Below are 22,615 nucleotides of genomic sequence, written 5' to 3'. Positions count from 1 at the left end.
ACTTCCGATGGAAGTCGTTCCTTGACCACGTTGACCTCGCCGCGTTCCGTTGCATGCATGCATCCATGGGCGTGGTGCGTCCCCACTGTCAGCCTCTCACGTACAGTCATCTTCCGATGACTCTCGGTTGTTGACCACGTTGACCACACCGTGCCGACCGCACCCAGACTGGAATGACCCGGAGATGGGGAAGACGGGACAGTGGAGTCGCAGATGGAGAGGAGTGGGAAACTTCACTGGTTCGGGTGCGCGGCAGCACAGCCGTGGTGCCGCCCACGGGAGACAGGAGCAAGAACAGAGGTTGAAGAAGGAGCACGGCTGTTGGATTAACATCCAACAGTCCATCTGCTAGAATCATTTGTTGATTAAGTTGACAAAGCCGTGCATACATGTCCGCTTAGTAGGCCCACAAGTCAGTCACCAAATCTAACGGGTCCCAGCTGTCAACGGGATGAATAATTTTTTTCGCAAAACAAGGAGGCACTTCCTTCCGTGCGAAGATACAGCCGGTGGGTCCCAGCTGTCAGGTGGAGAAATAATTTTTTTCGCAAAACAAGGAGGTCCCTCCTGTAGCTGGTTCGAAATCAAACCTAGACTATGACTATATATGGTGCTATGCTACTCTGCAAGTAATGAAACTGACATATCCAACGTTCGCTTCTCCTCTTCTCTACTTACTCTGCCTAGCATCAGAAGCTCTGGCCGCAGCAACCATGTCCGCTGGCTGCTCGTCCACCTGCTCTTCAGCAGGCAACAACCAGATATGCGCCAAGTCGCCACCCGTACCATCACCTGTGGGTCTCATCACACCCCCGCAGGCATGCGCACCGCAACCGATTGCTCATTGCAACCCGCTGCCGTTGGTGTGGTGCCACTGCTACAAATCACGCAGAGTCATTCGTCGCGTCTCAACCACACTCCGCAACCCTGGCCGAGTCTTCTACAGATGCCCGAATCATGGGGTAATAATATGTTTACGTGTTGTTCTGCTGCTTTCAGTTGCTGATTTTTTTAATAGTTTGGTTGATGATCTTCCAATTTGATTCGTGCAGAAAAGGGAAGATTCGTGTGATTTGTATTTCTGGGAAGTTGCTGATGTGGGGGAATGCAACTACGCTGATTATTTGGTTAGCCGAGGAATCCCAATACCAGCAGGTTGGGGTGTTGGACAAGTAACTGAAGGAACGGTAGAAGAGGAAGATGCAGAGCAGAAGGTTAAAGATGCAGTTCCTCTGATCATGGCCAAGCAACAGCTGCTGAACGGCCTTGACAGCAATGAGGAGATGAAAGAGCTTGTGAAGATAATGGGAAAAATCGATGTGCTCTGTAGGATGATTGTCTCTTTATTTGCAGTGTATGTAGCACTCGTGATGTATTCAGTGGCTACGACATGAGCACTTTGCTGAAACTAGTAATGAATGAAACCTGTGTAGCAGGCTGGGCGTAGTGTTGTGAACATCTAATGATTTCTATTAACGGAAATCAGGGGGTATCCCCTTTTGCTCATATAAATAAATAAATAGCAGAGGCCCTGTCGGGTTAGCTTTGTTCTCATTCGAAGATGTCGAGCAAATTGCAGTCCAACAGCAAACTATGTCATCAAATTCAAGTTTCACAGCCAAATATGAGTACAACTAAACAACAATGTCATCATGTTTTAGTTGTCATACAATCAGCATACATAACAAGTGATGTTCTCACAACAAAATACTAAACAACATGTTCATCAGGTTTCAGTTGTCATAGCAAACACAATTTCACATAGTAGATAAAAAACGTCTTTTGACAGGCAAATACGACAAAAGCAATGTAATCATCATCCGCAGCAGCAGCAGCGTCAGCATCTTCTCCATGTGTATCAGTATGAATCGTAATTCCCCACGGTGTCATCTTCTTCTTCGTCCTCAACGTCCTCGAACGTTAGCTTCTTCTTGATCAACTCTTGTATGTCCACAGCACGACAGGCAATCTTTTCGCCGGCGTCATTGACGTGATGGTTCTCAAAGATATTAGGAACATCTGTGTTATCTTGTACATCAGGAGCAGTGTAAGCATCATCTTGTCGTGCAACTTCATTAAACAAATTCCTCTGCTCAAACCTTTGCAATACTCTCCAGTCATCGCTACGTGCAAATGTGTCTTCCAAGAAAAATATCTGTGTTGCTTGATTTGCCAAAATAAAAGGCTCGTTGGTCTGGTACGCCGCCTTGACATTGATGGATTTGAAATAATCATTAGCTCTGGGTTTTGCAATCCTGGAAAACAGGTTATACCAACGACAACACAACAGAACCACACACCGATGATCCTCGAAACTGGAGATATGCTACAACTGAACAATGTCTGTTATGTTAGCATACATTTCAGTTGTCTCTTTGTCATACGTATCCGTGCTCATGATGGCACTGTTTTGTGTCTTCCTGCCTTCGTCTCGTGCAAGGGTGTTGTAGCGCACATCTCCAACAACGCAAGATTCATAATGTCTTACCCGAGTATCAGGACCCATTGCTAGTGAGTAAAGGGCATCATCAACTGCCTGCCCATCCTCCCGCATCTTCTTAACCTATGGTTAGAAAATAGACTAGTTGATCATCTTATGTACTCAATATATTAAAAAAACTGACAGTGCACTTCAAAAGCTTACATGGTTCTTGAACCATTTCGCAAATCCTGCCATAACCAGTTTGTCAATGTTTCTTGGATTTTGCGGCAGTAACTCCTCTTTGTAGATGCTGCACAACACAGTGATCGCGTCAAACATCTAAATATATAAGAATGTGCTGCAAGTTTAGTAGATTACGATGTATAAGCTGCAGTACTGCACTTACTTGATATAAGGTAGTATCTCAGGACAGTTATTCAACACATACCAAACCATTTTGTCCAAATCTTTAGGTTTGTCCTCTTGTCGACTCTTCCCTGTAACTCGAACAGAATAATCGAAAACATTGAGCCCGGGATTGTCTTCACCCACCTCTTTGCTAAGCTGATCAGCTATTTCAATGTATTTTGAGCAGAATGTCAACGCTTCTGTAGCAATGTAGGCCTCTGCAATGGAACCCTCGGGTCTAGCTCTATTCCTAACATCGCCCTTGAAAGTGCCTAGCCGCCTTTAAATAGGGTACATCCAGCCATACTGTACTGGACCTCTAAGTAGTGCCTCATCAGGTAGATGAACAGCCAAATGCACCATCACATCAAAGAAGGCTGGAGGATATATCTTCTCAAGGTCGCATAGGATAGTTGGTATCTTGTCTCTTAAGACGCTCCAAAGCATCTATCCTGATATTCCTACTGCAGAGTTCCCTGAAGAATTGTCCCAACTCTGCAACTGCTCTGTATAAGTCAGGGCGGCCCAATCCTCTAAGGATAACAGGTAAAACCCTTTGAAGTAGGACGTGGCAGTCATGAGTTTTCAACCCTTGTACCTTGTTTCCATATGCACTGACTCTCCTTTCAGGGTTGGAAGCAAATCCATGTGGGAATCTCACACGTGACAGGACCTCACAGAATTCTTTTCTTTTTACCTTGTCCAAGACGTACACAGCTGGTGCCATATCCCGTGGTTTACCTTCATCTTGCACCGGCGAATCCTTTCTGATACCCAGGTGTGTCAAATCAATCCTAGATTTTAAGGTATCTTTCGTCTTGCCTTCAATATTAAGAAGTGTGCCGATAATGCTGTCACATATATTTTTCTTGATGTGCATCACATCAAGATTATGCCGCAGATCCAAATCTTTCCAATACTCCAAGTCCCACAAAGTGGACCTGCGGGTAAACAATAATCTCTCTTCTACCCTGCCACGCTTCCTTTTCCCGCTACCATTACCAGGATGGTTTCCTGGTGTAATATGCCTGACCTTCTCTAATTCCACTTGCAACTCATCGGCGGTGAGCCTCTTTGGCGCATCACGGTTTTCATGCTTTGCATTGAACACATGTCTTCGGTATTTTCTAGGATGCGGCTTGTCCTTGGCAAGGAAACGGCGGTGTCCAATGTAACAGATCTTGCTAAGTAATGCGTATGACAGCGGATTCCTATCACAGCGAACACATGCATTGTAACCATGTGTCGTTCGCCCTGACATAGTGCCCAAAGCCGGATAATCATGGATGCACCAAATTATAACAGCACGCAGAAAGAAATCAGCTGGTGGGCTGCTATATAGGTCTCGAGTGAGAACACCCTTCCATAGCTGTTGAAGTTCCTCCACAAGAGGCTCCATGAACAAATCAAAATCCTTTCCAGGACTTTTTGGACCTGGGATGAGCAAGGCCATCATGTAGTTTGATTCTTTGGTGCAGACATTTGGAGGCATGTTGTAAGGGATAACAAGCACTGGCCACATGCTATATGTGGCGCTCTGGTGGCCAAATGGGTTAAATCCATCTGAAGCTAAGCCAAGTCTAATGTGTCTCGGGTCAGCAGCAAACTCTTTGTGTTTATCATTGAAGCTTTTCCACTCACTACCATGAGATGGATGGCTCATTACATTCTGATCTCTGTACTCCTGGTTCCTACAATGCCACAGTACATCCTCTCTTGTTTCAGCATCATGAAACAACCTCTGCAATCTTGGTATAATTGGAAAATGTCTCAGAACATTATGAGGAATCCTCTTCACAGCATCGCCATCTTTCCATCTTGATGATTTGCATTTCGGGCATTCACTTAAGTTGGCATAATCCTTCCAGAACAAAACACAATTATTCTTACAAACATGGATCATATCATATCCAATTCCAACTGCACGAAGGAAATTCTTCATTTTACTGTAGGTGTGTGGCAGCTCAGACGCATCTGGGAAAGATTCGCGGAAAGCAGCCAACATCGCATCGAATGATTTGTTGGTCATCCGCTCAGATGTCTTCACCTGAAGAAAGGTGACCATAGCTGAGAATACTGACCGCTTATTTCCTGGGGTGACAGCAACATTGCATTGTTCCAACATGCGGGCCCACCGTTTTTCTTCTGCAGGTGAAAGTTCACGGAATGCACGAGCATTTCGTAGCATTGTTTCAATGTTGGTCAAACTCACTGGCTCCGCCACCACCACCTCCTCCTCCTCTTCCACCTGAGCATCGGGCAGATCAAGATGGTGATCTGTTGCTTCCACGTAGTCAATAACATTGACGTTCACAGCTTCACCATGATGAACCCACCTAGTATATGTGACCGACATCCCATACAGGTGTAGATGATTTTGCACAGTTGACTGGGGTCTTGTAACTGAATTCATACAACTTCTACACGGGCAGAGCACATCTGATTTCGGACCACCATACTCAGCTCTGATAAAGTTCATGAAGTTTTCAACCCCCTCGACATATGCAGCGGAGAATCTTCGAGCAGAAGTTATCCAAGTCATGTCCATCTGTTAGACATACAAATTAGTTCTTCTACTAGATATTACAGGAAAAACATATATGCTTTTTTATGAAGTCCAGAAAAAAAATACCTAGGTCGATGTCTAAAGCTATGGCAAGATATTTGGACGAGCAAATCTAAGTAACGAAATATATGTAAAGCTAATTCAGCAAACAGATTTGAGTGCCAAATTATGGCAGGCTGTTTCAGCAGTCAATGAGGCCGAGCACACAGCCATCGAACTATCGAAGGCCATCGCAGCAACAAAGATCGAGTATAAAACGGTGTAGAGCTATTTCACCTAACAGATTGGCTACTAGACCATGGCAATCTACGTCACAATAAATATATGGCAGGATATTTTAGCAACTAATCGGCCTTGGCATGCCATCTCAGCTAAGCAGATTGAGTGCAGAACAGGGCAAGGAAGCTTCTTAAGCAGAGCATATTGACAGTAAACTACTTCGGCAAACAGTGAGATTAACAGCGTCTATCAGCTAACATTCAGCGCTACACCGACATGAACGGGGCCTCAGTCTAGAATGCGCGTACCGTGGGAGAAGCTGACCGCCGTGCATCTCCACACGAACGTCGCCAGCGGTGGCGGCGCTGACCGCCGTGCGCCTCCACAAGAACGTAGCCAGAGGTGGCGGCGCGGCTAGAGGACGGCAGTCTACGAGAGCGTACTGTGGGAGCGAGAGGATCGCCGAACCGCGGCGCCGACGTATCGGCTCGGCGGGGAGGGCGGCTTTGGCGGAGCGAATGGAGTGGAGGGGGACAGGGGGGAGGGGGGTTTGGGGAATATTATTGGCTAGTTGGCCGAAGGGCGGTTGAATCGGATTTGGTGGGAATTTTTGGGTGTCGGGGGGAGGATTTTCGTGCGGTGGGCAGGGGGAGTTTGGCGCATGGTCGGTTTCTCCAAGTGCAGTCCCACATGTCAGTGAAGAGGCAAGCCGAAGCGCGTTCCGTTTGCGTGAGCCGTGTGTAGGACCGAACGTGTGTGGGGTGCAATGCGACCACGACAGGAGTGCTGTGAGTGTACCGCCTTTTTTCCTTTTAAACTAGGTGCTTCGCCCCCTCAAAAAAAATTGTTGCTTCGCGCGATCCATCGATACTACTACTAGTAATCCGGTAATCCCGACTAAAACGGCACGGCCGGGTCTTTTAACGCGCGATATGCTGGGAGGTTGGCTTAGTTGGGTTTTTTAGGATGAGTAATGCTACACCTACGTAATCCCAGTTACGTAATTAACGTAATGTGAAACATGTGAGCTGTTGATTGTAGATTGGGGGGAGGGAGGGGCCCACCACCATGTATATTATTGTGAAAGTTCATATACACCGGCTGAGATTAATGCAAACACGGCAGATTTTCATTACATTTGGAACTTTTATAGGACAGAAAAATAAAAGAAACCCGACCCTAAACCTATTCTACGTCGGCGACCGACGTCCTCCATCTGCGATCTCTATGTACGGGGGCGGGGTTCAAGACCCGTGAAGTAAGGTGCGGTCTCCGATGAGGAAGAGTAGAACATGGGATACGGACCGGCCAGTTGGCACACCATGCCCTGCCGCCTCCCATGCCCTACTCATCCTCGGAGGAGTCCCCGACCTCGGCGGTGCCGGACGTTGGATGGCGGCAAGTAGGACGCGTGGCTGACGATGCTCCCGTCGTCGGCCGCCAGCGTGGCCACCGCTTGTGCGGTCGCGTCCGCGTCCGGCTACGCCGCTATTGCATCGCGAGAGGCGACTTGAGCGAGGGCGGCGACCTCGAGCTTCATCCCCGAAGACAAGCTCTCCCGCAGAGCATTCGCACTTGCGGTCATGGCGGATGTGGTGCCAGGTAGGAGGACGATGCGCTATGGTGTGGAGGTTAGCTGGGCGTTGCCGCTTTAAATAGCGCATTCCGGTGAGGCCAAGCGCCCGGGTGCGTCATTAAGTCGCCGGAGTTGGTTCCTCGGGCACCGAGCCTCTTAACAACGACATACGAACGGACGACATGAATGTGGGCAGCTGGCGCCGGCTGGGAACGCATCGCGCGACGGCGCGAGGGACGAGGGTTTTGGTGTGCCAGGGTAGTCAGCTGCGGTCGTGGAAACGTTGGAGATGCCCTTTGCTCACATGCGATCCCCGCATGTCATCAAAAAAGCAAGACGACCCGGCATGGTCTCAGGTCCAGAGGATGCAGTTGGCCGCGCTATACCACTCCGCGGACGCGTCGCGGCGCCCCGTGCATCCTCGACAAGCCGGGTGTTGGGGTGTGTTTGGATTGTGGCCAAAGTGCACCTTACCAAAATTTTGGTCATGACCCAAAGATTGGTCTTTGTTTGGATGGTTGCCATTTTTTTGGCATGCCAATGAACTCTAGCCAACTCTAGTTCATTTTTCTTGCCAATGTCGGCCAAATCATGGGCAACCAATACCTCAACCAAAATTTTGGTCATGACCCAAAGATTGGTCTTTGTTTGGATGGTTGCCATTTCTTTGGCATGCCAATGAACTCTAGCCAACTCTAGTTCATTTTTCTTGCCAACGTCGGCCAAATCATGGGCAACCAATACCTCAACCAAAATTTTGGCTACCCAATGCTTTGATGGGGCAACCTTGGGCACAAACCAAACATACCGTTGGTCGTGCACAGCACTAACGCCACCCTCGGCACACTGAAACCGACCGTGTCTAGCGACGATATGAGTGTGTCGCTCACCGCGGTCGCCGTGTCCAGAGGCGGTGCTGGAGCTGCGCCCCGTTGTTGGCCCCAACGACCCACATGAACGGTTGTCGGTGGCGAGGAGGTCGTGGGCCAGCTCCTCCATTGGACTAGTCTGCGCTACGTCGTCCCGAGGGTGTGCCCCACATGTCGGTTTCCCTGTTTTCCCAGCCATATTCGAGCGTCAGTGCTCCGCGTTGCGCATTAGGCCTTTCACTATGTAGGCCAAGCGAGACAACTTATTGTTTATTTGAGCCGTTCAAGTATAATCATGTGGCGTGTGCTTATTTCTCATTCCTCTCCAACCCTCTTCTCCATCGATCATGTCGCCCTCCAGTCGAGTCCATCCTCCCGCATGCCTCATTTGAACATTCCGCCGAGTATCATTCGCATGTACCCACCCTAGTCCTCTTTCAATAGATCTCCGGACCCCGAGATGAAATCGAGAGGGAACGAGTGGGGGCACGTGATACCTAAGGCGGATTCAAAATTTTGAACTGGTGATCATAGCATCCGCAAATCATATATAAAGGGTATTCAATGTTCGTTTTGTTTTTGAACGTACAATATACTCCCCCTATCCTTTCTAGTTTACATATAAGTTTTATGTGTAGTCAAAGTATCTCTACTTTGATAAAAAAAAGGTATCAACATTCAACAACGCCAAATCAATATTGTTAGATTCATACGTACTCCTAGATTTGTACTCGAGATGGTTTCCAATTTGACTATTGACAAGATTAATAGTACATGAGATGTATAATGTGAAAATTATATCATTGGAAACTCCTTTCACATACGAATTTGACCGTATGCTTTGTGTAAGTTGCATGTCATATATTATTACTCTAACATTTGGTCAAAGTTAGCCTCGAAAAACGCATTAGACCCTGTATGCTTTGTGTAAGTTGCATGTCATATATTATTACTCTAACATTTGTGTAAGTTGCATGTCATATATTATTACTCTAACATTTGGTCAAAGTAGTATAGTGGAAGTGGATCCTCTGACGTAGGTATCCCTGCCTTACCCTCCCTTTCGGTCACTTACTGGCGGACCCCATGCTTGCTAGGCCCCGCATGTCAGTTAGTCAATGGGTTCGGCCACGTCAGGGATCCTCATTCATAGTATACTCCCTCTGTTTTTATTTACTCTGCATAAAACGGAGGGAGTGGTGGTATAATAAATGACGCAGGCGGGATAGGGGAGGGACGTCGGTTTGCTCTCGACTGCGGTCCCACAAGCGAGCGAAAACGCAAGACGAAGCGTGTTCCATTCGGTGAGCGACGTGGAGGGTCCAGCGTGCCGGGCTGCAACGGGAATGCGACAGGAGCGATGTACAGTCAAAACCGATTGACTGGTTGTCACCGGAACCACTATTCACACCAGAACCTTCGCTGCTCGGCCTATGCCAGCCACTGCCCTAAAACCACACCAAATCTCCAGCCATTCCCCACCTTTCGATCCCCTAGCCCGCATCAAGTGTCCCCTAGTTCGCCGGAAAGCCATGGTGCGCTGCAAGATCACTTACTACAAGATGTTGACGCCGGAGCGCCGCGCAGAAATCGCGGCGGCGGTCGGCGCCACAGACCTCTGTTCCCAAGCTCGCTTTGTAGCGGGCCAATCCCCGAGTTCTCTGGAGCCAAGCTACGAGGAGGAGGAAGCCGATCCAATGTTCATGGCGGAGGTCACGGCGCAGAAGGCCCCCGATGGGTATGAGACGATGGACGTCGACTTCGTGCCGGCGTCCGAGTCCCCCATGGTGCAGGCGGACCGGCGGTTCAACATGGCTATACTAAAGGAGGACCGGGATGTAGAGGCTCAACTCGACGCGGAGCGCGCGCATGCCGCTGCCATCGAGGCTCTCCTGCAGGCGGAACCGGATGTCGTGGATGTGAACCGGGCGGCGGAGGCTCAACTTGAGGCGGAGCGCGCGGATGCCGCTGCCATCGAGGCCCTCCTACAGGCGGAACCGGACGTCCTGGACTTGAACCGGGCGGCAGAGGCTCGACTCGACGCAGAGCGCGCGGATGCCGCTCTCATCGACGCCCTCCTGCAGGCGGAACCGGACGTCCTGGACTTGAACCGGGCGGCGGAGGCTCGACTCGACGCGGAGCACGCGGATGCCGCTGCCATCGAGGCCCTCCTACAAGCGGAACCGGACGTCCTCGACTTGAACCGGGCTGTGCTCTCGTCCGTGCAGAGCGCCCGCACGCTCCGCTTGAACGAGTAGCTGGAGGCCGAGGACAACCACGGTGCGGAGACACACGTCGACAGTGACGGCTGGTTCGTGCCGGCAGCCAAAGACGACGAGGTCGTCTCTTTCCGTGAGCAGTGATAATTTTTCTTTATGTTGTTGTTTTTATGGATCTTTTGCTGTGTAAAAACATATATTTGTTATGCAAGTCGCCTGACTTGGGTCAGTCTACCATTTCAGGCGGTTGGATGAATATCCTACGTCTCCTAACCCTTCTTTCCTTCTTCCTCACCTCTTCTTCTTCCCCAACAGACCACCGCACGGGCCGTACGGATACTCCCCAACATGCCGTTGGATAAACATTCTATGAACGAAAATTATGTGTCAGCGATAGGATGGCTGAGTTTGGTTTGTTCACATGCGACAACACGTGTCAGTGAGGGTGCGTTCCCTTGGTTGGGTTTGCGGCGTGCAGGAGCGACTGTGTGAGGGTGCGGTGCGACCGCGACGTGCAGGAGCGACCGTGTGAGGGTGCGGTGCGACCGCGACAGCCGTGCGCAAGTGTACCTGCTTCTCATTTTGAAAACTTTAGGCAAGCTTGGCAAAAATGTGTGGCGAAGTTTGGCAATGCAAGGCATAGACCCAAACAGGATAAGTACGTACGTACTAGGAGTACTAGTGTTAAAAAAGAAAGGCGGGGTTTTCCTTTGCGGGATTTAATCGATACAAATCCTCGTTTCACGTGTCAATTAATGCATATTTTTTTCTCCAAAGACCAAAGAGCTAACCATCTCACTCCTCATCGCTTGATTAATGCAGCGCCATGCAAACCAACCTTCTCACTTCCGCATGCATGCAGGGGATATTAATGTCCTTGGTTGCTAACCCCATCAAGTGTTAGTGGCCCTTTGCAAATTGTAATTTTGATATACTGGCCTTGTGTACAAAAAAAATGGAGGTAGTAACTATATTTGACTTCCTTCCCCATTGCGGTGACGTCGGCGATATCTTTCATTTTTGGTGGTTTGGCGAAGTGCGTTCGACGGAGAACACCATTGAGGGAGACCACGGTAAGTCGTTCACAAGTGCCGCCTGCAAGCCAAGACAACCGCCTTATTTGCATCCAGGAAGTCCTTTACTAGTACTACTAGGAGTACTAGTGCGGTGAGATGGTTTCTCGAAGAAGACGATGGAGAAGCGGAGTCAGCGAAGAGTGAAATGATGGTTGCTTCGTCCATGCTTTTGTGATTTGACGCCTCACTGCTTTGTGATTTGTGATAGAAGGGACAAGGGAGTAGACTCTGTGCTCTATACTGTACTACATGCGTCCAAGCATGGGAGAAAGAGGAGAGACATTGCATTTTTCTATTCCTTCAATCAATCAATCAATCAGGGAGCTTCGGTTCCATCTTTTTGGCTTTGGCAACACCGTCCACAATGGTTCCCACGATGCCAAAAGCTATTTTCACATTTGGCTACACATTGTGGATGCCCTTAACCGTACCACTTGGTTTTGCTCCTGTGTGCTATCTATACAAATCTCAATTATATTGATCTAAAAAATTATAGAATCAAGATTAGTAAAAAGGAGGTGATTTTGCCGCGCGGATGGCGGGGGAGGTTTCTTATTTGAGCAATGCTACATCCACGTAATGGTTTACGTAAAGTTACGAACTGATGTGATGTGGGACTATTTGATTGGATTAAAGGAGAGGATTAGGCCCACCCCACCTGAAAATCAGGGGGGCATATATAGATTAGATGGAAAGTATACGTAGCAGCTATGTAGCCCTTTGTAAGTCTAGGATTAGGCTTCTTATTTTCGGAGGACGTTGTCCTGGCGGTTTGCTAACATGCGGTCCCATGTGTTAGTGCTTTACCAAGCCGATCCGCGTCCCACATGAGGCAGAACAACGGCAGAAGCAACACGTGGTTAAGTTGAAGAAGATGAGGCAGAAGCGGATTCAGCAACGAGTGAAATGATGGTTGCTTCGTCCCTCCAACTTAACTGCGGGAAAGGTGTAGCTTGTGATTTGACGCCTCATTGCTCATTACTACGCCGGCGCCATGACTGGGGTGCTTCACCCGGCTGCTCTGCACTGTATTCCGGTATGGCACTTGGACCCGGTAGCTTGATGTCCCACATGTCGGCGAAAGGGACTAGAAGATTTATGAAAGCGAGCGCTCCACTCTTACGACGGAGGAGTAGACGACACGACGGCCCAGTGAACTGTCACTTGTAGTACTGTATAGTACTATAGTTTTGTTGTTTCGCATGATCCATCGATACAAACCCGATTAAACAGGAAAGGGCGGGATTTTTCCCGCGCGGTAGATGATACTAGCCATACATTTCAAAGGCAATTTTAATGTATGCAAACTGAATAATTATAAGTAACAATATGATATCTAGTAAAACTAAAAACACATATGATTTATTGTGTTAGAGTGTAGTAGTAGTGTTGTATTGCATAGTTGTTAGATGTAACATGCGAGAACGTGTAGAGATGTAGTTTTGGAGGGCCTACAGAGAGAAAAGCGTAATACGGTCACCGAACTTCAGAATAAGCTGATTACGGTCACTATATACGTTTTGCGGTGATTATGCGGTCACTTGCTCACAGTTCAGCATCGGATTGCACTCTGTTGACCGGCCAAATAGTCTGCGTGGCGCCATGTTGACTAGTTAAATTGACCACATTCCTTGTGGGTCCCACCTGCCAGTTCGCATAGGCAAAAGGTCAGATAAACACAAATTTACGCAGGCGCGACAAGGCTCCAACCCGTGCGCGGGAATCACCTGGTTGTGTATGTGTCTGTCAGGGCCTGATGTGTGCGCATGCACGTGTAGGTTGAGCACTTGAGCGTGAGAGTGTGTGTTGGTCGTGTGGTGTGCTGGTGTGTGGATGCATGCGTGCGTGTGTGCGTGTGAGTGTTGCGTGCGTGCGTGTGAGTGCTGCGTGCGTGCGTAGTTGCGTGTGTACGTGTGAGTGTTGCGTGCGTGCGTGGGTGCATGTGTTTGTGTGAGTGTTGCGTGGATGCAGTTCGTGTGCATGCGTGCGTGTGTGTATAATCACCACACCAGCTCCTGTGTGTTAAAACAGACGGCTCAGCATACCAATACAAGGCCACCTTGTCCGCTGTGCCCACGGTCATGACTTCGAACCACCGTTCAAATATATTTTTGTCGTTTGTTTTCATTCTTACTAGCAAGATGCCCGTGCGTTGCACGTAACATCAAGATGCATTTGTATGACTTGTTTATCTTGTGAGAGAAAAGGATGAACGAGGGAAGGCCTTATTTGCAAATGTGGAGAGGTGTGTGGGTACCTTTTTGCAAAATTGCCATAGTTTCTTTCCTATCCGTCAGATATAAATCGGACGGCCTATATTGCAGGATGGCAGGCACACCATCATCACCAACTCTGTTTTTTATAAGAGTGTATTTTATGTATTTTATAAGAGTGTAGATGTAGAGTAGATACAAGTCGACAGGTGGGCACGATGGTAGTGAGATAATGTGATGCAACACTAGAGGTGCCACGTGGAGCATTTAACTGGTCAACTAGTCATGTCATGAGCAAATACAGAGTTGTACGGTGAGCCCGTGACTGTATAATAACCACTAAAGGTAAATGGTGACCGTAATGAGTGGATTCTGAAGTCCAATGTATGTATCGTGCTTTCGCTTCAAATATAATGATCGTCATTGCATATATCGCGAGAGAAAGATGAAACATGCGTGAATTCTCTGGGGGCTTACTTTTAGAGGACCTGGAGATAGTTTTGTGTGCATACGTGAAAGGGGCGTATAGGGGGGGTATGCGATGGAGAGAGAGATGCTCTTCGTTTCTCTTTATTATGACTAACTTTGTATATAGTATAAAAATATACAAATTCACAGTGCGGAATAAATATCATTGTGGGCACCATGCAATGCAAATTAGCGTTCGTACTCCTCCATATAACTTTGTAATGTTGTATATATGTAGAAACTCTAAATTAATTTTTTGGCCACACTTTATTCAAAAGGAATGTTGTATGCGAAATAAACATGAAGAGAGGGCTGTTTAGATCAATGGGGTATGTGATGTAACATGTGTGAATGTGTAGTTGATGCATTTGGCGGGGCCTAGAGAGGTATGTGTGTGTATTACGTATTCGAGAGAGGCATGGATAGAGGGGCCGACGGGGGGGGCGTGGGAGAGATAGCATGAGAAATGAGAGTGGTCTAGAGAGAGACGAATATGACGTCACGACAAGAGATTCCATTCCCTTGAGTGTGTATATGCAAGGGGGGGAATAGAGGCACCAGGAGAAATTTCCTGTGTGTGTGATGTTTGTGTTGGTATGTGTGGGTGTGAGAAGATAATGAGACGTGGGGGTAGAGGGTGTGTCACCGCGTGAGGTCCGGTGGGTCGAGCTGAGGCCCTTCGTTCAGTTCCGACCTGCGCCACATTGGTCGGCCCGTGACGCATTTAGGAAGACCCATGGATGACTAGTCGTACAAGACAAAGATAGCAGAATTGTGAAGGACTCTATGTCCACTGACAAAGCCGGCTAGGATTTGTAACCCTAGGTTCTCGGACTAAGGTAACCCCTTTATCTCTGATATTACTATTCATCCAACCTAACTTTAAGGGGCATCCTACAGAATGCTCTGCTAGAATCATACTCGTCGATTAGGAAGAGAGGTGTGAGACAATGCGTGAGAGACAGGCGTAAAGATAATGTGTGTACATGAGACACGTAGGCAGGTCCATGTATATAGAAAGGGTCGATGAGGATTATGCGTGTGTATGTTTGCGAGAGGAAGAGTGCTTGTGATAAAGGTTAGTGAAAACAGTTGTAAATGGTTACGAGAGGGAGGGAGGGTTATATCTAGAGCATGTGTGCGAGAAAGACACCTCGGGAGAGAGTGTGTGAGCATGTGTGAGAGACCACCGATGGAGAGTGAAACTACACGTAAAAGACTGCTCTACACATTGATTAAAGATATAAATTGTATCCAAATATTAGGATGGGATCACGATATTTGCAATTCGCGTAAGGAGCGGTCATTGATCCATCAGACATCTAGATTCTATCGAATTTGAGCATGTCTATGTTATTATTCGACACAATTGATCCACATAGTTAGTATTTTGAACTCCATACAATGCATCGCTTTAGCAATCGAATATAAACGTGAGTATAGTTCATGTTGTGTGTGTAAAGCACATTATACATACGAAAGTTACACAATGGGCATTATAAATAGCTACCTATGAACTAGCATACATTTGAATTCAACTTAAGGTGGTTTAAAAAATCGAATCAACATGAAGTCCATTCAATTATTTGAATTTGATATCATGGCATTTGTAAACCATACCTAAATTATGGGGGCACCAATCTTTGCTCTGATTTTGTACATAATAGCATATGTAGCCGTGTACAAAATAGATTCAAATTTAGCTCCTCCATTCCAAAATAATCATAGTTATAGGATTTTTAAGTGTCAAAATTTCAAAAAGAAGCGGATAATTTAATGAGGTTTTCAAACATACAAGGTCAAATATAACGTTGTCTATTTAGGTCAATCCTCATAGTTCAAGAGTACTCTAAACGTGAATGCTTGTGTTTCAAAATTTCGAACGAAGCGCCAAAAGAGCCTGTACTCGCCCGAAACCGCGTGAGACCAATGTTTGGTAGTACAAGGAAATTACTTTTCTAATAACTCCAACCCGTGAAACCTACCGGCCCGACGTCCAAAGGTCTAAACCGGGGTAGGTTTGTAGCTTCATCTAGACGCCACGCAACCGCATTCGAAAAACATTCATACACAATGGCCGCCTAAGCACACATGCGCGCGGCCGAAATCGCTCCCGCCCACTATTTGGGACACCTGGGATTACCATCCTACCCCCGACCCGTAGTAGGTCCGAAATTTAAGAGGGGGGCAAAGTTTGTACTTTCCCCAAATTTCAAACAAGCGCGTCCCATCTTCTGTTCAAAAAAGCCAAAAACAAGCGCGTCCCAGACCGAAACATGGTTCCCCCCCACCCGTCTGATTCCCCATTCGTACTCCGTGGGCGCCAAAACTACCTCTCCACCAGCCGCGAAACCTCGGCGTCCTCCGTCCGCCACCCCATCCCACCCATCAACCGCCGCCCTCCTCCATCACGCCGGACCCGATACCCCGACATCGTCGACCACCGCAACCTCAACCGCAACGCCCTCCACGGCTAGTAGTTGAAGCCGAGGCCGAGCCGTTCGTACCCGAGCCAGTTCAACCACGCCGTCCTGCGCCTCACCACTGCCGCTCCAACTTCACCACCCTCCACCGCACCGGAGCTGTTCCTGCTACGCCGTCCTTCGCCGCCTCGGATCTGCTTCCCCTCCGCCGACATACGGCCACGGCAACACAGTCAACAATTTGGCCATGGGTTCGTCCAAGCCTGCACCCTCCAGAACATCAGTTTCCCCGGTAAAAAGAAGAAGATCGGCGCGACATGTGGAGGTGACCACACCGGCAACCGGAAAAGGTACTCCTCTTCCCTTATTCGTGCAAATCTTACGTCTCTGCTTGCATGGTATTCATCTCACAGAAGACACTAGTTGACCGCTTCTTCTTGATACTAGATGTTCCTAGTAACTCGCGATGCACAAGGTTTCTCCTCATATACTATTTCACCTTAGCCAGAGGTCCGTCGCCCCCCTGAATTTCAATTTCTGGCCAATTGATTCCCAATTAACGGAAGCATTCCCCGGCGTAACAGGCGCTAGTACGCCTATTACGCCGGGGAAGCAGCGCCTTGGTGTTTATCGTAGGGGCGTGTGCGGCCTAGATCTACTGGGCCCGATCTGGAGGTCGGCTGGGATTAAAGGGATGGCCTGGGGGCGCTGCCAAGCACGGCGGTGGTGTGAGGTCGATGGGAGGGTGGGGCGGCGGAGGCAGGGGTCTGGGCCGGTGGTCGCTGGCGGTTCGAGAAAGATCGTCAACAGTGATTGGCGGGAGGTAGACGAAGGCCATCTGCCCGTTCCTTATAGATCGGACGGTTCATTAAAAAAATCGACTGACCTATTTATTTTCAGTCACTGTTATCTTAGATATGACCACATGTGGTGGTGTGCTGGAGGAGTACCTGCATTTCCTGTGCTCATATATTACAAAATCATACGGAGTAGAATCTAATTTTGTTTGCCATGCAATGTTGTAGAGCTATCATATGTCTCCTGTCATTTATTTTTCAGCCACCTGCTATCTGCTACTTTTACAGTGCACTAGTTCTGCACACACTTCACCCTTACTCTCACTATTGTGTTTTTATGCAAGGGTATTTCAGACTCTGCTGCCAAGAGAGAAGCCAAAAAGAAAAGAGAGAAGTTGCTCCAGCTTCGTGTGCGGGTAGGCAAGACACGTTACAGCGCTACAAAGGGTGCAGTGTCAGCAGATGGAGACGGTAAACGTAGCTCTGGAGTTGATGACCTCGCTCGCAATGAACCACCATCCCAGGTGCTTGCTTTAACTTCGCGGTGTCATATGTGGTTGCATGTTCCATATGGTGTCTAGCTTGTATTCGAAAGGCCGAAGTCGGTAAGATAAGGAAAGATATTTTTTTACATGAACCACCATCCCGTGAGCACCAGAAGACAAATAGCTAGTCAGGGCACTGGTCGAGCCAGTGACAAGCCCAGCAAAGATAGGCATCACCTGGAAGCCAACTAAAAAGCTGCGATGGTGGCGAAGCAGCCCGCCTCCCACCAGGCTCTCAGGTCCTAGATGATCATGCTCACCACTCCAGCCGGATGTCTAGCTTGTATTGCTTCCAATTTGGTTAAATTGCATCTGCTTAGCTTACACATTATACCTTTGAATATGACATGCCTTTCTGTTTTTGGTACATACTAGTACATCTGTGTATTAACCATGTTCTTACATCAAACTAATGTTCTTGTGTATCCCTCATCAATCACTTATGACGAGGCAGGCAGGCAAGGGGACTACTCCTCATTTAAAGAATGCAGCGTCAGCCTCCCGACATGATTCTCAAGAAACAGAAATGCTAGATGAAGATAGTGAACGTAGCTCTGTAGTTGATTACAGCATTTCCCCTACACTAGCATCGCAGGTGCTTGCTCTAACTTGGCAGCATGATATGTGGTTGCATGTTGCATATGGTGTCTAGATTGTAATTCTTCCAATCTGGTTAAACTGCATGTGCTAGTCTGCTTAGCTTATACATTATACCTGTTAATGTGACATGCCTTCCTGTATTTAGTACATAGTACATCTGTCTATTAAGCATGTCCTTACATAAAACTATTGTTATTTTTGTATCCCGCATCAATCAACATGACGAGACACCTTTAGTATATGCAGTGTGATATTAGTTGCATCTTTCATATGATTTATAGCATGCGCTGCTTCTAATTTGTTGAAATTCCATTTATGATGGGACGCTTTTAACTTGGCAGAGTCATATTGGTTGCATCTTTCATGTGGTGTCTAGCTTGCATTGCTTCTTATTTGCTGGAATGGTTTCTGCTTAGTTTACACAAACAGTTGTGAACATGCCATGCCGTCCTGTTTTTCGTACATATTCCATCCTGGTATCATGTGTTTGCCTTACATCAAAGTAGTGATTGTCAGTATCATGCATGAATGAGTTCTGAAGAGAGAATTTTATTGCTTTTTCTTGTCGATTTTACTTGACAATTCAAAATCAATAAAGCGGAAGGAAGTTAGCAAGGCAGCGGATAAAGGTGCTCCTTCCGAACGGAGGGCCTCTACAGTTTCTACTCCTCCACACCCCAAGATGATTTCCAAGACAACACATGCATAGACACTCAACAAAGCTGTGTTTATGATGAGCATATCTCCCCTAGTGCAGCATCACCGGTGCTCCCTCTAACTTGGCACTGTTATATGTGGTTGCATGTTATGTGTGATGTCTAGCTTGTATTGCTTCTAATTTTGTTGAATTCCATCTGCTTACTTTACACATTATACTTGAATAAGACACGTGTTCCTGTTTCTAGAACATACAATATCTGTCTATCACACCATGTTCTTACATCAAATTACTACTATTGTGTAACCTGCAACAATCACTTATCATAAGACACGTTTGACTTCGGAGTGTGATATAGGTTACATCTCACATTCTTTTCTAGCTTGTACTACTAATTTTTTTAAATGGCACTTATGACGAGATAGTTTTAACTTGGTAGAGTGATATTCGTTGCATCTTTCATATGGTGTCTAGCTTTCATTGCTTCGAATTTGTTGAAATGCCTTCTCCTTAGTTTACACATCATAAGCTGTGAATATGCAATGCTGTGAATATGCAATGCTGTGAATATGCAATGGCACTAATGACGAGAGACCTCTAACATGGTAGTGTGATGTTGTTTGCATCTTGCATATGATTTATTTCTTGTACTGCTTCACATTTGTTTAAACGACATTTATGATGAGACACTGTTAACTTGGCAGAGCGATATTTGTAGCATCTTTCATATGGTGTCTACCTTCCAGTGCATTGCTTCTAATTTGGTGAAATGTCTTCTTCTTAGTTTACACATCATAGTTCTAGTTATCTCTTCCGTCCTATTTTTCATACATATTACTTCCTCCTATCATGTGGTTGTCTAACATCAAAGTTCAGTTCGTCTGCATCATGCATCAATTTGTTCTGAAGAACTAAATTGTTATTCATTTTTCTTGTCGGCTTGACTTAACATGGCACAGAGAGAGGAAGAAACACAGAATGGCAGGGAATGAGAACCGGATGAATCCTGCAGATTCTGCTGGTACTGATGGTGCAATAGAAGGTCAAAGTCCAGCGGAAAATTCTACAAACACGGCATCCCATGCTACACGAGTTGCAAAACAAGCCAAGCAGAAACAAATAGCTGCCACCAAACAAGCAGAGACAGCCCTAGTTCTTGCAACACCTACCACAGTACTACCAGCTGCACGACTTACTCGTGCGTCAACTAAGCTAGCAGCACGTTCCCAAGCTCCCTTGCCACCTGACACTACTTCCCAAGCACTCTTGACACAAGACGAGTTGGCAATATCAGATGAACCTTGTGAGCTTCAACAGCAAGAAGGTAGTTGCTGGAGTCAAGTTACAGTTGCATGCTTCTTTATATGTAGTCTCAAAGTTTGATGTACACTAACACTTCCTATGTTCGTTGTTGGACTAGCACCTAGGCGCAAGAGGAAACAAACATCAGGGATAATGCTCGATAGGTTAACTAAATCTAGAGGAGGAAGAATGGAGATCCATTTTGAGGCAGGTTTAAAAAGGCCACGTGATGCTACAGAGTCAGCCAAGTTAGTATCAGAGGCAGCGGTTGCCGTTAGGTGTCATGTACCTATCCTCCCAACATGGATTCAGTACAGGAATGACAAAGATGAAACCCAGTTCAACACCTTCCTCGACCATTTATCTATAAGTATGGTTATGTATGGAAACTAGTAATATCGTCTTGCTCTGTCCCATACTTTCTAGGTTGCTGATAATGAGACTCCCATAATTTTCAACAGATGAGGTTCAAGTTGGATAGCCAAGATGATGCAACCAGACAAGCTTGCACCCATGTTTTCAAGTCTGCTCTGCGACAGTATTGGTATAACTTGAGGAAAACTCACTTTGAAGGCAAGGCTAACAGTGAACTTTCCCAAACATCTCCAGTGGAAAATATATCGGATGAAGACTGGAGGGGCCCTGTTAAACACTGGTCTGATCCAAAGTATCAGGTACATTATACATATGTGATCAGATCACATGTTGAAGTCCTATTTACGCATGTGCCACACAAATCTATCTTCTTGTAGGTGAACTGTTCAAAGAACAAGGCCAACCGTACGAAAGTGAAATTCCAACAGACGATAGGATCTCATAGCTATATTGCACACTGCGAGGCTCTTGTAATTAGCTGCTGATTCACTCTTTTCGCTGTACCATATTATCAGATCTATATTGACTTGTTCGAAATGCAGAGGAAAGCCCGCAAGGACCAAAAAGTACCTGAACCAAATGCTGTGGAAATCTTCAAGGACTGTCACACCAGCAAGAAGAAGGGCATGACTACACCAGTCAAAGCCACTGTTGTAAGTCCTTAATCCTCATGCCTTTTAACTACTACTTACTCTGACTTGTGCCTTGAACTGCATGGTTTGCAGCCAATGTCTATTACTCTTTTCAATTTTATACACAATTGTCTTAGCGTATCATTGCACCTTACAAGGTTTAAAAGAGAGGAGTGATGTTCCTTTGATCTTGACCTGTAATCTAGTTCCGTGCTGGACTTGCCCACACAATGTTACAATTGCCTGTTTGTCTGTTCTCAGTTGTTTTGTGATATGAATGATGTCATACTATGCTTACCGTATTATAAACTTCGTCTCTTTATCCTTAGCCCTCAATACAATGTGAAGAAATAGACAATACATTAGCGATGGTACATGGTCATATGTTTGGAACCTGATTTTATTATTACTTCGCAATAAAATACAACTAATATTTACATGGGTTCACCAGAATAAGTTCTGTATATAGACCAAAGCTATTTTGTTTGGTTTTGCTGCCTCCTTAATATCTTCTGTTCTGGTACTACTAATGTAAAACCTCAACTTTTCAGCAAGCTATGGAAAAAATGGTGGAACCGCCACCTTCTGAAGGTGGCGAGGCAACTATAACCGCAATGTCAACTCTTGCTGCAGTGGGTCAGTACCTGTCCACTAACAGTGCCAAAAGCACGTTCCTGCGTAATACTGGCTTGGTTGTTAAGGCAATATCCTCCAAACTGCCTCATGATCAAGATATGCAAGCTCAAAGTAATGTTGTATCTGCGCTCCAGACACAAGTCCATTCCCTAACAAAGACCCTTTGTGAAACAAGGAGAAACATTGCTCAATGTCGTCAAGATATGCATGGTTTTGAAACCAGACTATCAGACATTTGCTATGTTGTTCAGGAGCCTAGGGGAAATGAAGGCGAGGGTTATGGTGCTCCATCGGACAATACAGCATGAAAACGTAATAGTCAGGTCAAATGAACTGAGCTTCTGAACTTCTGGTGGTGCATTTATCTGCTAGACTCTTAAGTTTTATGCCAACCTTCCTTTTATTATATAGTTGTAATTTGTTTTGGTGCGATACAAAATTTATTCTTAACGTGCAGCCACCGGCTGAAGAAAACAGCAAGCCATTTTTGTATAGTGTAGGGTGTTCCCTATATTTGCACTGGTGGCGATCTTTGATGCCGAGTGGATGTAATCTGTGCAATCGCCTTAATAGCCTAGCGTTAGTTTCGGCCTTATTTATTTCCTAGTCTT

Source organism: Aegilops tauschii, chromosome 5 (assembly GCF_002575655.3).
Source record: "Aegilops tauschii subsp. strangulata cultivar AL8/78 chromosome 5, Aet v6.0, whole genome shotgun sequence".
In the NCBI taxonomy this organism is placed as follows: Eukaryota; Viridiplantae; Streptophyta; class Magnoliopsida; order Poales; family Poaceae; genus Aegilops; species Aegilops tauschii.
The sequence above is the reverse complement of the archived record's forward strand: the minus strand, read 5'-3'. Positions refer to the sequence as shown.